The sequence below is a fragment of the Narcine bancroftii genome, chromosome 7 (assembly GCF_036971445.1).
Source record: "Narcine bancroftii isolate sNarBan1 chromosome 7, sNarBan1.hap1, whole genome shotgun sequence".
Classification (NCBI taxonomy): domain Eukaryota; kingdom Metazoa; phylum Chordata; class Chondrichthyes; order Torpediniformes; family Narcinidae; genus Narcine; species Narcine bancroftii.
The window spans coordinates 196,220,288-196,237,443 of NC_091475.1; the positions used below are offsets into that span (position 1 = coordinate 196,220,288).

At 41.4% G+C, this 17,156-nt stretch overlaps 1 long non-coding RNA gene across 1 annotated transcript; it reads right to left on the reverse strand.

The window, feature by feature from the left end:
• Window positions 1–668: 668 nt before the first annotated feature.
• Window positions 669–17,139, reverse strand: LOC138739577 (uncharacterized). Its single transcript, XR_011342328.1, has 3 exons — window positions 16,551–17,139; window positions 15,680–15,848; window positions 669–745 (listed from the first exon to the last, which is right to left on the reverse strand). It is a non-coding gene; the product is annotated as an uncharacterized lncRNA (long non-coding RNA).
• Window positions 17,140–17,156: the final 17 nt, after the last annotated feature.

A 17,156-nucleotide genomic window follows, 5' to 3' on the forward strand; every position in this document is an offset into this window, starting at 1 on the left:
TTATCATATCCAATTAACACCTTTTGTCTGTCATCTGGACTCCTCCCTCTCCCATTCTTCCCCCTTTCTCTTCCCTCTGTCTTTATTCAGACGCCTGCCTGCTCTTTGACCTTCAAGAAAAGGGTCAGGCCTGAAATAGACCTTTACCACCCCCCACCCCCAACCAATGGTCACTGCAAGACCAGCTGAGTTTCTCCAGCATTTCTGTGTGTTTTTATTTCTATTTAGAATTCTCAACTCCAGTGTTGCAGCATTGCACATGGGAGGAAACACAAACCGAGTCTGCAATGGCCAAGCTGGGTGACTGCACAAGTGACCATGCAATGGCAGAGAGTGTGTGCCCACTATTCCAAAAGTTCACCAAAGGTGTAGCATCCAAACATGTTCCAAGAAAACAAGTTGTGAAGCTTGACAAGACACAGATTGGTGGGGCGGGGGGGGGGGGGGGGGGGGTGGTGGTGATAGAGGCGTTGGACCTCTTGTAATGTTTTTTTTATTGATCCATTTACGATAATGTCATACAATGAAGGCTCTGTGACTGAATTTGTCTTCATGAGCTTTTTAAAAAGCTGGCAAGCAGGAATTGTATATGACACATTGGTGGGACAGGAGTGGAGAAGCAAGTACCATGGAATGTTTTAAAGTTAAATTTCCTTACCTAAAATGTACCCTAAGGTGCAGGCACAAGCTTCTGTCTTGAAACCATTTGTTGAAGTATATCCCAACATAAGAGTGTTTTACCCACCTGGAATGCAATACAAAATTATAACTATGTAATGTTGAAAATGCTGCCAAACAATTAACAAGGAACTTTGGTTAGATCAGGGAAGAGAGCTGAAGGAAAAGTAAAACTGTTAAAGCAAGTGAAAATTCGGATGCTATGTTTGTGGAATGAGCTGCTGGAGGAAGGGATTGAGGTGGATGCATTCATGGTATTTAAAAGCCTTTTTGGACAGGTACATGGTTAGGAAAGGGACCAAATGCAGGCAGTTGGGCCAAAGGGCTGTCTATGACATCACGAGAGGGCAACCAAAGTCCTCCACTGTTCAGCATATTTACCTGATATCATTAATATTTTGACGTTCCTAGGCATTCCTATGTCATAGGTGCTCTATGGTTAGCAAGGGATTACTGGAAAAAGATTATTGGATAAAGGAATGTTGAGAACCACTGCTCTAAGGAGACCATTGAATGTGATGACTGTTGGGAGTGCGATATGATCTTAATAGGGAACAGGTCTTCAAGGAAATTTAGCCTATTTTTCCCTTGTGCTCTATTCTGTTAATCCTGACAGTAATTTAATTTCTTCACTGTACCACATATACCACATTCTTGATATTGATGGGCTGCAGCATTTCATATAGTACTTTTTTTTCCCAGAATAAAGAGTGCTAATGTAATCATGAATTAACACCAGGGTAAAATTTAATGGCAATCACATTCACGTTCTTAAAGGAGCAATGTGAATCTGTCAAGAGGCAGTTCTGCCTCATAGAATATTAGTTCTTGAACAAGAATGCAATTAATTGCCAATAACATTAATATTTACTTTAACGCTTTCACCCTGGGATCAGTTCTAATTGGTTACACTCAGGCATATTTTCCTCTTTTCAGTCACATTTTACTCAAGGTTTGCAAACAACCATTTTCTATGGCAATACCACAGGCCTTTTTTTTTGGTGTGCTTCATTCACTTCAAGTAGGCCAAAGGCCATTGTTTGTAAAGAGATGGGACTAAAGATGAATAACAGATCTTTCACACTTAGGAATGAAATGCTATAAATTACAATTATCTGTGAATTACACAGGGGAATAACAATGGCTGAAAGGCTGCAACACAATCACACTATAAATTCAGGAAGCAAAGTCAGATCATAACAAGTCTACTGTCAAAGAATGTGTTGCAGCATTAAATGTATTCTCAAACATGGATTATTTATCATATATTTGTTGGGATTGAAGGAGATAAACACACAAATTCTCCCCTGGCATTAAACAACAACGCTTGCTCAGAAAAATCCATTTACCAGACTTACTTAATCCTCACTTCCTAACATCTATTTCTTATTTTCCGTTTCATATGAATTTAAATATGATGTAATGTTAACTCTCAGACTGAAACAAATGTCTGCAACACCCCTATATAAAAGACTGGAGAGTAAACTCCGTGCAGGATTAAGGGAAAATGCTGCAGTACCAGAATGACCATTTCAGTTCAAAAATTAAACTGAGTCTTCTCCTCAGAGGGACATAAACATTCCCCATGAAAAGAAGTTAAGTTCTTCCCTAAAATCCTTGCTAATATTTATGCCATTTTTTTTATGACAGGCCATTAGTTTGAAACATAAACTCAGCTTCTCTCTCCATGGACGTTCATTGGTAAATAGGGAACTGGGCTGAGGATTGGCAGATGCTATTCAACTTAGAGAAGAATGAGGTGCTGCATTTGGGTAAATCAAACGGAGCAGGATGTACTCTGTTAATAGTAGGGCCTTAAAGAGTGTTATGGAGCAAAGGGACCTCGAGATATAGTGACATAGCCCTTTAACAATGACAGAATGTGTTTGGGATGCATGCCTTCATTAGTTGGGGCATGTACGAATGTCATGTTGAAGTTATAAGATATTGGTTAGGCTGCACTTGGAATATTGTGTGTAATTTTGGTCACCTAGCTCTAAGAAATATATTATAAAGTTAGAAAGCATACAGAAGAGATTTATGAAGTTGTGAAGATTACGGAAGTTGAGCTTTTGTAGGAGACTGGAGAACCTTGCCCTGAAGTTGAGAGGGATCTTATTGAAATCTATAAAATTATGTGAGGCATTGAGAAGTAAATAGAAACAGTCTATTTCCTTATCTAAAAAAGAGAGGGGCCGTGGTTGGTGTCACAGTTAGCACCGCACCTTCTCAGCGCCAGTGATTTGAATCCTGCGCTTTCTGTAAGGAGTTTGAACATTCTCCCTGTTTGCATGGGTTTTCTCTGGTGGCTCCAGTTTCCTCCCACCATTTGAAACGTACCAGGGGGTTAGGTTAATTGGGTGTAAATTAGGTAACATGGGCTAGTGGGCCAAAATGGCCTGTCACCATGCTGTATGACTAAATTAAAACTAAATGAATATATAATTATCAGGTGAGTGGGGGAGGATTTAGAAGGGATGCAAGAGGCCAATTTTTCACTCAGAGGGTGTGGGAATGTGGAATGAGAAGCCAGACAATCTAGTGGGAGGCAGATACGTTAGATATCTTTAAAAATCATTTGGATAATTACTGAAGGCCTTTGACAAGGTGCCGCATATGAGGCTACTTAACGAGATAAGATTCTCATGGTACAACAAGAAACGTACTAGTAGGGCTGGTGCCAGGAATTGTGGGGCCCAATTAGAAAATTGTTAGCGGGGCCTCTACAAAAGTCGAAATTGATGTTTTATATTTTGTGTAGTATGCCAGTCTTAGCTGAAAAGCATTAAGTGCTTGATATACTAAATATTGAAAGACAATATGAAAGTTTTAATTTTTTAATACAAGTTAAGACAATTACAGACATACCCAGGACTTTTAGAAACAGACTTTCTAGCTTTTTTATTTGCAAAATCTTTCAAAATAATTTCAATGGTTTTAGCAATGTCATTTTCTATAGATAGCATTGCCAAATTGTTTAGTCTCTCTTGTGAAATTGTTGACCGTAAGTATGTTTTAATCAGTTTTAGTTTTGAAATACTTCTTTCGCCCGATGCAACTGTTACGGGCATATTTAAGTAAATCCTCAAAGCAATAAAAACATTAGGAAATGCTGTGAATTGATTGTTTACTACCAGGTATTCAAACAGAGCTTGAGGCTTAACGACACTGAAGGGAAGAAAAGTTTTCAGAGCTTCAAGTTCTTCGCCCAACAGATAACCATCCACGACTTTAGTTGTTTCAGTAACTACCCCTTCATCAGTGCTCTGATTTAGTATGGTGTCAGTTAAAGCTGCTTCAAGGTCTGCTGTGTGTTTCCTTATTTCCGTCTTTTGTCAGCTCTGAAAGTTATTTAAAATCCAAATAATTTTACATGGCTTTTAAGCTGCTTAAATCTAGACTCTCAAGATTGAATAGCTTTGTCTAGCACTAAGCTGAAGCACTGAACTCTGTATGTTTCTTTTGGATCAGCTAAAGCTTGATCTTTTCCCTCATATGAAAACATTCTCTTCCTTCTCTGTAGTTTTTTTTCTTGGAATTGTCTAAACTCCAATGGTAATTCAACAGCTTCAGCCAATTCATTTGCGCCTATTAGGACATCATTAAAACCGCCCTCTCTATAAATTCTCAGCCATGATAATAGTTTTTCAAATGACTCCATGCCTTCATCAATGTCCTTTGTTTCACCTTGTAGTTCCTTGCTTACATAGTTAACTTTAAAAAGTACTTCATGCCAAAATATCAAAGAAACTAAACGTTTGTAGCCTTTTAGCTGCTTTGCTAAAGATTCACCTTCTGCTTTTACCTTGGTCTCATCTGTTATCTCTGATATTTCCACAAGTGCATCATATACTTCTCCAACCTGATAACGAACAGCTTTAACACTATCAATCTGACTCTATCACCTTGTGTTGCTCAAGGGTTTCACTGATAACCCGGGTACATGTTTGATAAAAACTGCCCACCTCTTAGTTGATACTAAGAACAGTATGTAGCTCCTTTGCAAGATCCCAAAAAATGTTATAGCATCTGGACAACACTTGGCTACATCTCCGAGTAAAAGGTCATAATTGTGACATGCACAGGGTACAAAGAAAGCTCTTGAGTTATCCTTCAACAGTCGTGCTTGCACTCCAGATGTGTGATTTTTCATGTTGCTACCGTTGACATAGCCTTGGCCTCGAATATCTTTCACCTCTAAATTTAATTCCTTCAGTGTGTTTAATAATGTTTTATATAAATCTTCTCCTGTGCTACTTTCAACCTGCATAAACTTTATGAAATGTTCATAAACACCTGAAGGAGCCAAGTGACCATCAGACACATACCTGATCGTTAGAGACATTTGCTCTTGGTGACTCGTATCAGGTGTGCAGTTTAAAATTATGGCGTAGTACTTAGCTGCTTTTACTCGTTTCAGTATCTCATTCAAAACAGTTGTAGCTGTAATGTCTAGAAGTTCATTCTGGGTATCTTTTCCCAAATAGTGATTATGAATTTTGTGGGTTTTGACTTTTCGCAAATGTTCTTCAAGAACAGGGTCAAACTTTCCAAAGAGCTCAACAAGACCTAAAAAGTTTCCATTGTGTACACTCTCATTACCAACTTTTTCCTCTGTTCCTCTAAATGCTAGATTTCTCTCAGCAAGAAACTGCGCTATTGCTACTAGCCTTTTGAATACTTGCTGCCAGTGCTTTGCATGTTCATTGACGATTATTTCAAGTTCTTTTTTTTAAAATTTTTCACACCATAAATCACATTAGCCATGATATACACTTTTTCTTTTTCACACATATACAGTGACTTTTTCTCCCCCCCCCCTCCCTCCTCCCAAGCCACCCCCCCACCCGCCCCCCCTCATCCATTTTAGGTATATAATCTAGGTTGCATTAAACCCGTCAGACAATGTTGTCATTCAACAAAATTACACCAGAAATTCTACTGAGTCCATTCTTTTCTTTCCTTCTCCTTCCATCAACTTAGGTAATGTTTGTCCCCGGTAGGTTTTCGCTATTGTATTTAATGTAAGGCTCCCATATTTGTTCGAATATTTCAATATTATTTCTTAAACTATATGTTATTTTTTCTAATGGAATACATTTATTCATTTCTATATACCATTGTTGTATTTTCAAATTATCTTCCAATTTCCAGGTTGACATAATACATTTTTTTGCTACGGCTAGGGCTATCTTAACAAATCTTTTTTGTGCATCCTCCAAATCAATTCCAAATTCTTTGTTTTTAATGTTACTTAGGAGCTGACATTTTATCATAACATATCTCCCTGCTGGATCTATTATTTCCTCTTCTATTTTAAATGGCACATTTTTATTAATTAATATAGCCACTCCTCTTGCTTTTGAATTATACGATGCTGCTGTTATATGTCCTACCCAATCTCTCTTTAATTTCTTGTGCTCCAATTCAGTTAAGTGTGTTTCTTGGATAAATGCTATATCAATTTTTTCCTTTTTCAGTAAATTTAGTAGTTTCTTCCTTTTAATTTGGTTATGTATTCCATTAATATTTAAAGTCATATAGTTGAGTGTAGCCATTTTATACTTTGTTTATCTTCTCTTTCCATTTTTCCATCATTACCTTTCCTCCTTTTCCATTTCTGTTTTCTTATTTTAAACTCTTTATAAGACAACATTCCTACAACATCAAACATTTTCCTTATTCTCCTATTTATATCTTCTTTATCCCCAATCTTGCCTTCCCCTCCTGAGTTGTCCTTTATCCCTTGTCGGACAACCACATCTCCCCTCTCCATTTGGGTTTGCGAATTCACTCGCAAGCGTCAACTGATTTTGCAGTGACCGCTATTCCCCCCACCCAGCCCCCCCCAGAAAAGATTTCACTTTTCATATGTAACAAAGGTCACTCTTTTAATTCCCTCCTTATTCTCTCTATTCCATTACCTTCCCTTATTAATTCTTGTCTATACTATGTATATTTTCCTCTAAGTACAGATACATTCACGTATGCACATTGTATCTATTCACTCTTATACCTCTTTACCCACATACATATCAATCGTGATCACTTTTACTCTCATTACCCGTCTTCATCCCTCAGTCTATTTTTGTAATTGTTCTGCAAATTTTCGTGCTTCTTCTGGATCCAAGAATAGTCTGTTTTGTTGTCCTGGAATAAATATTTTCAATACCGCTGGATGCTTTAGTATAAATTTATACCCTTTCTTCCATAAAATCGCCTTTGCTGTATTGAACTCCTTTCTCTTCTTTAGGAGTTCAAAACTTATATCTGGATAAATGAAGATTTTTTGCCCTTTATACTCCAGTGGTTTGTTGCCCTCTCTTACTTTTTCCATTGTCTTCTCCAGTACCTTTTCTCTTGTAGTATATCTTAGGAATTTTACTAAAATAGATCTTGGTTTTTGTTGTGGTTGTGGTTTAGAGGCCAATGCTCTATGTGCCCTTTCTATTTCCATTTCTTGCTGTAGTTCTGGACATCCTAGGGTCTTAGGGATCCAATCTTTTATAAACTCCCTCATATTCTTGCCTTCTTCATCTTCCTTAAGGCCCACTATCTTTATGTTATTTCTTCTGTTATAATTTTCCATTATATCTATTTTTTGAGCTAACAATTCTTGTGTCTCTATAGCTTTTTTATTAGATTCCTCCAATTTCTTTTTTAAGTCTTCTACCTCCATTTCTGCTGCTACTGCCCGCTCTTCCATCTTGTCCATTTTCTTTCCCATTTCTGTTAAGGTCATATCTATTTTGTTCATTTTCTCTTCTGTGTTGTTTATTCTTCTTCTTAAATCATTAAATTCCTGTGTCTGCCATTCTTTAAATGACTCCATGTATCCTCTAACAAGAGAAAGTATATCCTTTACCTTGCCTTTCCCTTCTTCTATTTCACTGTACTCTTCCTCCTCTTCTTCCTCTGGGTTGGCCATCTGTTGTTTCTTTGTTGCCCTTTTCTTCTCTTCTTTCTTGTTTCCATTGTCTTCTGTGTTCTCTTCTTGCTGCAGGTGTTCTGCAGCTGTCGTTGCCGGCTGTGGAGATCGACTCCCCAGCTGGTCCCCCCTCCCGTCGGTGTGTTTTTTTTCATGCGCGATTGCGCACTTTTACTCGGCTCAGCGAGCCATTTTTGTAGTTCTATTTCTACCGACCTGAGGAAGCGGGCTTCTCTCTCCACAGCGGGCCTCTTCGGACAGGTAAGGCCTCTCTTCTTACTGTTGATTTTGATTTTTCTTTTTTTGTCGCCATCTTCTTTCCACCTTTATACTCACGTTTCTTTAACTTTTATTTCTGTGCCTTTGTGTTTTCCCTTGTTTTTCCCGACTTTTCTGGAGAGGTCTGGAGTTCACCGTCCGGCCACTACTCCATCACGTGACTCCTCCCGATTATTTCAAGTTCTTTGTCAATTGTCTGTCCCCTACAAAGTCTTTGGTGTAACTCCCAGAAACTCCATGTGGCTTCCAAATGGTTTTTAGAATTTTCATGCTCACACAACCCTGTATGAAGATTAGACCAGTTGTTGAATCCACTTGTTGATAATGCGCTGGTTGTGTTCTTACTAAAAAGTTTACAATAAAAGCAATAAATTCTATCAGCCGACTGAGAGTATATCATCCAAAGTCTTTCAACACACTCCCCATTTGAAAGTTTCCTCTTACAGTGAAACTTCGAAAAACACAATCCCCTTTCATTTCGTGGAAAGTTGTTCACTGGAATAGGAGGACCTTTCATTGTTAAATAATCTCTTACATTTTGATTTATATATGCTGGCCATTTAGCTGGGTCATCATCAATGTTAATTACAACTGTACTCATGGATGATCCATCATTGCGTGATGTTTGGGCTTGGTCTTTTTCGGCTATAAGTGGACTTTCCGCTTTTGCACTGTCTTCTGGTGTATTGAGATCGTCTTCAATTTGATTCACAGCTGTGTCATCCTTTTCTAACTTGTTATCGATTTCATCATTGTGTTCATCAACTGTACTTGGACTCAAGGCTGTGTTGATATTTTCTGAATTGTTTTTGTTTTCTTCATCCTCAATACATGGCCGCTTCAAAGATGGGGTGACAAGGAATTTTGTGATAGCACCTCTATGATCTTCATTTTCACCTACGTTACCCTTGGCCAGTGCTCGTTTCTGGTTGCCGCTTAAATACTTACGCCCTTTGTCTCTATCTCTGCTTGTTCTTATCATGTAAAATGACATACAATTTTTAAGCTGCTAATTCTCTGGGCTATATTTTCAAGGTAAAAAAAAGTATATTTTAAAATGTTTAGACTTAAAATTACACAAAAAACTTGACGTTAGCAATTTGTTATAAAATTAGACTCGACATCCATGATAACAGGTCTACGTTGTTCCAACAGTGGAACGATGTTGTCATCGACATCCCTGATAACAGGTCTACGTTGTTCCAACAGTGGAACGATGTTGTCATCGACATCCCTGATAACATGTCTACGTCGTTCCAACAGTGGAACGATGTCGTCGTCGTTGGTTCAATGTAAGAAACCAACGTCAATCCCACATCATTTTGCTCATTAGCTTTACGTGGTTCCAACGTCAGCTGCTGACCTTGGAACAACGCACCCAACTCTTAACTTGTGAATGCCACAGAACAGCAAAACAAGCGACCAATTTTGGATTTGTTGAATGACGACAACTTCGAATAAGGTAAGAATTGCCTTTATTTCGTAACAGTTAGATTAGTTAGTTAAGGTTACATTCCAGTACGGGGGATGCACTTTAATTTTGCCTTTTTTTTTTTACCTTATTTTGTAGTCAAATGTCTAGCGCTAGTTTGTCGCTAGATATTTGGCTAGAATTATCGGCGGAAAAACTGATGCGTGTAATGGATGAAATTTGCGCCTGAAGAAAACAATTTCCGCATGGTCAAGCTAAACTGCACCTGTTCCAAATCACCAAAAAACATGAAATAGGCTAAATTAGGCCCTGGAGTGCAATAGCATAGTTAGTAACAGTAGCCTAGTACTATTTTGATACTAAATCAAACCACTGCAAAATTGTGAAACAATGACAGAGGCAGCCTTGCTAAAAATATCTGGATCTTGTAGACATTAATAACCCCAAGATGTACAGTACATGCCCCTATAGCTGAATAACCTTGTAAACCAGCTCGTAAAGGTGTAGGCTATAACCCCCACAGCAACCTAGCCTAATAAAGATCAACTTAAACTAACCTAACTTCGGGGTTATTCATCTTTAAAAGACTCGAATATCCAAACCAATTCCATCTACGATTGCTAACGTTGTCAGAAATACTACGCTTAGGGCCTCGGCTATTTACGTTCAGGCTAACTGCTTAAGCCTAGACCCTAGACTAGCATGACGCGATCTCAATCTCATATTAAAGTGCAAGTTCTCTTATTGAGTAGCCTATAGCCTGATTTGATCTTGATAATAGTAAGAGATGCTTCATCAGCTCCGGAATACATCTATTTTACTGGGTGAAATGAATACGAAATATGAAATTTTTGGCTAGGGAGACAAAGGAGGCCTATAGCCAGTAGTTTAATCGAAGATATATTTCCTAAAAATATTTCACTGAGATAACACGATCAATTAAGGGCACTAACTTCACGAGTTCACTGACAAATCCCTCAGTTTATAAGGCCTATAGCATTATTATTTTCTTACCAGTTTAAACGAAGTCCGTCACAATGTTCTCTGTTCAAGGCCTGGGCTCAAACACGTACACGGGGTCCAATTTGATAAAATTGGTCAAATAGGTTTAAAGCCGGCCCTGCGTACTAGCATGGGTAGAGCACTGGCTGATTGGCAGGATGTAGAGATTTGGAATACAGAGATCATGATCTGGTTGGCTGTGAGTTTCTTGCAGTGTTCAACAGGTGTCAGTGTTGGGGCTGCTTTGTTTTAAGTTGTATATTAATGATTCAGATTCTGAAATGAATGGCTTTGTTGCCAAGTTTGAGATGATACAAATGTACATGGAGGAGCAGGTCATGTTCAGGAAACAGGGAGGCTGCAGAAGGACTTGGATAGTTTAGGAAAAAGGACAAACAAGTGGCAAATGAAATAGAATGTTGGAAAGTGTATGGTCATCATTTTGGAAGGAAAAATAAAAAGGCTGACAATATTCTAAATGGGGAAAAAAATGGAAATACAACGGGACCTAGGAGTCATCGTGCAGGATAGCCTAAAGGTAAACTTTCAAGATGAGTCAGTGGTGAAGAAGGATAATGAAATGCTATCATTCAAGAGGAACAGAAATAAGGGAGCTGGGATGTTGAGGCTTTGTATGGTATTGGTGAGACCTCATTTGGCCCTCACTGTGAGCAGTTTTGAGCTCCTCATTTAAGAAAGGATGCGCTGACATTGGGAAGAGTTCAGAGGAGGTTCACAAGGATGATTCCAGGAATGAAAGCATTATCATATGAGGAGTGTTTGACAGCTGTTGGCCCGTACTTGTTGGAATTTAGGAGAATGAAGGGGAATTTCATTCAAACATACTGAATTTTGAAAGACATGGTAAGAGTAAATGTAGAAATGTTATTTCCCATGGTAGGAGAGTGCAGGACAAGAGGGCACAAATTCAGTTTTGAAAGACTTCCATTTAGAACAGAGATGCAAAGTAATTTCTTTCACCAGAGGGTGGAAAATCAATGGAATTTGTTGCCACAGGTCATTGTGGAGACTAAGTCATTGGGTGTATTTAAGGCAGAGATTGATGGGTTATTGATTAACCAGGGAGTCAAAGGTTATGAGGCGAATGCAGGGCAGTAGGGCAGAGTAGAAAAATGGATCAGCTCATGATTGAATTGTGGAGCAGAGTGGATGGGCTGAAGAGCCTATTTCTGCTCCTATGTCTTGTGGTTTTATGGATTGGAAGGGGCATTGGCCTAATGAGGGCAAGAGGGACTAAAGTAAGAGGGCACTTTGTGCAGCATGGACAAGCCGGACTATTGGGCTTGTTTCCATGCTGTTAGGCTCTATCGACTTTTAAGCTTTTCTAGCATTTTCCATTTTTATTTCAGGTTTTCAGCATCTGCAGTTTTTTGTTTTGATCACTAAAATGGATCAATTGTTTTAATATCTATACTGTCTGCAGAATTGCCTGTTGCCTTTTGGAGAACAATGACAACTATCATCAAAAGAATTGAGAATGGGATGGCAGATGACACTCAGAAAACTATCTATCAATTCAAAGTAAAAAAAAATGTTTAAAGAGCCAAAGGAAGAGAATCTAGTCTCTTCCAATAGAAATGGAGTAAATTCTCCAGGGAAAAAAAATGCAGTAAGTGGAGATTAGTCGCATACAAAGTCTGCACACAATATCATTCCAGTAACCTCCACAAGTGTGGCCGTTAGGTTTGATTGACAGGGGAATCTAGTTGGCTACAGCACTTAGAATTCAAAAGCAGCCAATGAAATATCAGAAATATCAATTATTTCTTTCTTCGCAGTCTCATGTGACCTGCTCACTGAGCATTTCTAACATGTTAAGCTTCTTTGAGAATGTACTCCACAAATTATTGTGTCTTTGATGACCAATCATTTAAAAGATACTTAGCAAATACAAGTTCTACCTTAAAGTTTTTTTTTGTGTGACATATTTAGCACACATAACAATTTACACACCTGTCTGGTGATGTACAGGATAGGAGAGTGAAAAATAAATTGAAAGGTGAGGCAGTTGGGACAAAGAAATTGAAGTTTACATAAAGGTGGTTTCCTCACCCCATTCCTCCCAATTCCCTCTCCCTTCCTCCTTCACCCCCTTTCCTTCCCCTCTCCCCCTCTCTCTCCCTCCCTCACTCCTCCCCCACCTGACCCCAATGCTCCCCCCCCACTAGCCCCTTCTCCTTCTCTCCCCACAATCTTTCCCTGTCCACCAGCATCATCGTCTGAAGAGGGCACACAAAATCATTGAGGAACCCTTCCACCCCGCACACAGCATCTCTCAGATGCTTCGGTCGGTAAAAAGATGCAGGAGGATCAGAGCCAGAACCACCAGGTTGAAGAACAGTTTCTTTCCATGGTTACTCAAGGTTTCCTGGATGCAGGTGAGAAGGGACTGCAAAACGAATGGTAGAATGATATGAGTCAAGGTAGGAGGATTTGAATTTGGTGTGGTAGGAATACGCAGAAATGGAGGGCCTGCCAGGCAGCCCTGCATGTGAATCTTGGGTAGGGGACAGAAGCTGACAATCAGGTTGGAAGCATGGTGGAAAGATCATCTAAAGCAATGAAATCCCTCATGATAATGGGAGAAATATCCTGATGATGTTTGGTGGGTTCCTGGTCTAGGCGTAGATATGAGGAGAGTTTTTGGCTGTGCAAACATTACCAACTTTTTTTTTCTTATCATTTTGACCAATTGGAAGCCAGTTGCCCAATTTCAGGACACATCATTAGGATCCATCCTATATGTTGTAAATTATAGTTGGCACAATATCGTTGTGCTGTCATGTTCTGTAAAACTGTTGCTATTCAATTCAAAGCATGCCAGATCACAGATCAGGTGAGGCTTCCTCTCAATACATAGCAATTGTTAAATTGAATCAACTGACCATGTTATTAAAACAATTTAAATAACGATGGATCTAATTAACCAGTTACCAGTTAGAAGCATTAAACATTACAGCACAGAAAACAGGCCCTTCAGCCCTACTAGTCTGTGCCAGACCATTATTCTGCCTAGTCCCACTGACCTGCCCCAGTCCACTGCCCTCCACATTCCTCCCATCCATGGATCTGTCCAAATTTCTTTCCACATTAAAATTGAGCCCGCTTTCACTACTTCACTCCTTCCACCCACTCATTATGCTCTGTGTGAAGAAGTTCCCCCTACACTTTTCCCCTTTCAACCTTAACCCATGCCTTCTGGATTGTATCTCACCTCCTCTCAGTGGAAAAAAAGCCGACTTACATTCACTCTGTCTAGACAGTGTTTGGAGACAACTAGGTTCCATTGGCCCATTCAAGAAGACCCATTTGTGAATAGTCGTTATGATGGGATCCAACCAATTAGTTAATTAGGCTTAAAGTGTTACGCTGTGTTCTGTAATAGAACGGTGACGATCCACCAGTTTTAAGAGCATATTTACCACCTTTAGGTTTCACTGCGGGTTTAAAACGCAAGAAATTTTTGATACATCTAAATTTTTATTGCAGCAATAACGCTGGGCTGTGAAGACGTTTTGAATCTGTTAACATTTTAGAGAGCAATATTCCAGTGTTCAGTCGGATCTTCGAGAGCAGGGGTGTCAACAGTTCCACCAAGGGGACTGGGAACGCGACACATACACGCACTTACGCCACGGGCATCTCTTATTTCTGATCAACCACTCGACGTGGGGCTTCCCACATCTATGCTGCGGCTTCAGGAACGACTGCAGAGAGTCCTGGGTTGGACTCGGTTCGGAATGGAGCCACCGGGACGTGTTTAACTTTGCGTCAGGGTGTGCTCCATCCTCCCGCTGCCGTCCCGAAGTTGCTTTCAGATGACATCCAGACGAAAGTGGGCAGATGCGACGGTCGAGTGCACAAATGTGTTTGCAAAGTCGTGGGCTGGTTAACCCACCGTCGTATTTTGTGTGTCTGCACCATTCAGTTACCTTTTACCCCTGTTGCCCCCCTCCCCCCAGTTCTGTGCATCTCTTCCTTTTCCCCTCAGACTCCTTTCACAGAGCCAAAATCAATTCTCACCTTTCCTCTGATCATGTCCAATGAACACCTTTTGTTGGCCTGGACTCCTTCCCGGGAGGACCCTTTCCTATTACTCGAAGAAGGGCTCAGACCCAAAACGTCTGTAAATATATATTTTACACCCTGTGGACTCTACGAGATCTGCTGAGTTCCTCCAGTGTGTGTTTCTACAGCGTTTAGTAACCAGACATTCCCGCGTAAACAAAAGAAAATAACAATCTCCCCCCCCCCCATAAAAATCACACCAGAGAGATTACTCTCGAATAAACGTCCGTGCCTTGGAATCCACCTCCTTGTCGGTGATTCGGAGCGTCTCAGTGTGGGGGGATTCCGCAGTCTGCTTCCATGGACGGGAATCCTCCAACTGCGCTCCATTTATGGTGGTGGATGGCACCAGCGGCGCAAACCCTCCTCCTGATGTTCAGAAGGTCTCGGGCTGTGGACAACCCCCCCACCAACGTCTCTCTCTCTCTGTCACAGTCCAGCCACGTGAAATGGAGATCGGAGCATTTCTTACCTCCGCCGCCAGAGGTTCATTCCCCCAAAACAGTCCGGCAAGCGAAAGCTTTTCGGGACTGAAAGATCCATTCCCGCCCCGTGGCGTTTTATGAAGCCTGCGGACCACCTCTTCCCTCTGCAAGTCCCTCAGGTTCATTCGCAGAGAGTCAAAGTGAACCCGCAAACCCCTTCAAAGTCTCTTACAATTCATTCCCAAACGAGGAACGTTGTCTGCGATTACAAATTGGTCAGAATGCACAGCGAGAACTCTAGGTTTGTGTGTGTTTCTGTCCCAACTCCATATTTATGGGCATATTTGAGATTTTTAGAGCTTGACATTCTGCCTGCAATATAGATTATGAAATGAGAGTTTAAATAAAAGCTCAGCATTCAAAGATTGAGGCAAGAGACCCTCTCTGTCACACGGTGTTATCGTTTCCACCTTGCGCTGTGCACGTTTGAAAGACAGCTTAGATGAGCGATCCATAGCGTAAAAAAACAGCCTTACTTCCAGATTGCTTTGAAGTTTGAACGTTTCAATACACCAATCAACCTGTGAATTCTCTCTCTCTCTTCCCCTACACAAGCCCGGAGATCGACCGACGTGCGCAATTGAATATTTTCTGACCTCCTTCAATAATTCGAGAGGACCCCCCCCCCCCCCCCAAATCGTGAGCTTGCTTTAATTGGACATTAGGACGGGGTACAGAGTACACTCCAAGACCTCTGTCCAATGCCGAATCTCTCCCACCAGCTCCTGCTCCGCACCCAGGTCTCGGAATGTCAAACATCGGACTGATTCGCCTCAAGTCACTTACCTGTTCATCTCAACCAGCCTGCCCTGAAGCTGCGGATGACCACGCATCAGCTGTTGACACTTCAGGGCAAGTGTGGTCCACGTCCCTCTCCTGCTCGCTCTCCGCTCCAGACAGCAACAATTAGTTAGGGCCGGGCTGTTGACTGACCCTCCCCCTCGTCGCCGGGAGCCTGGGGAGAAGGAGCAAAAAGTCATTTCCATTCACGCCTTCCCGCCGCCACCTAAGCAAGCAAAACAAAACTAATGGAGTAATTCACCACCGACTTGCGTTGAATTCCACATTCTTACAAGATTGGGTTGGCCCACCGACTGATTCCCCAGCCAGCGATGGTCGAGTTAGCAAAATATTCCAAAAGTTTCCAAATTATAGCAGTTTTTTTTTTGCAGATAAGTGCCTTCTCGAAGCACTGGCTATTGGGTGGCCGGGGACTGAGCCATGCAAAGAAGGCACCCAAGTCGGCCTGAAATAATCCATTGGATGGCACTTTACAGACTTATTGAGAACCTATTCCGGGAGGACTTGGCCGCTTGTTGATCAACTTCCCTGGAAAGCGCAACAGATTTCACGGAGAATGAACACAGGCGAACGGAGGCAGAGATAGATGCGACTTCAGACTGAAAGCAGTCTCATCACCCAAATTGTCAGCTCTTTCGAACGGGCTCCCTGTCCAAGAGCCTCATTTGATTTCGTAATCAATCAAAAAAACCCACGAAGAAGATTGCTCTCATCGCGCATAAACAGCAGGGACATCCACGGGCCATGCGTGCACGCCTCACACACATGCACAGTCATGCATACATGCTCTTCGCAGACACACACACACACATCCCCACGCATCGATGCCGTTAAATAGTCCACGGGAAGACGGTACCTCGATTGAGTTCCTCAAACTAACCGGGCGATCAGGGATGAGATAATCCAATGGGACTCCTGTCGGCTGGAATAATGGGCAAAAGGGGGGTTCGAGCCACTTGGTTGCTCTGTCACTTCCACTCGCATGGCCAAAACCCCGAATGAGGTGGGAAGGAAGCGTCGAACTCGGGGGTTCTGCATCGAGGAGGGGCTAGTCGCCGTCGAGCACTCGACCCTGGGTGGAGGAGAGAGTACTGGAGCTGTTCAGAAACGCTCACACCTGTCGTAGGTGCGTGTGTGATTTATGGCTGGCTCTGGAACCGCCGACGTCTCTTCCAGATCTCCGCTGTGACCGTGGATGGTCCCGAACTGACAAGATAGTGGGAGGCAGCCGCCGCTTATTCGGCAAACTCTTCGCCCCTTTTCTCTCTCTCCAGCGTACTTTCCCCGGGCATCTGACGGCTTGCTGCTTCCTTCACGTCTCCATCAGCTATGCCAACCAAACTGCTCGCAGCTTTCTTTCTTCTTTCAGTTTTCCGAGCTTGGTAAGCAAGTGCATTTAAAACCAAAAGAAAAACAACCGAGGAAAGCCGTCTTGCTTTCATGCGTGTGTGGTGTTGTGTGT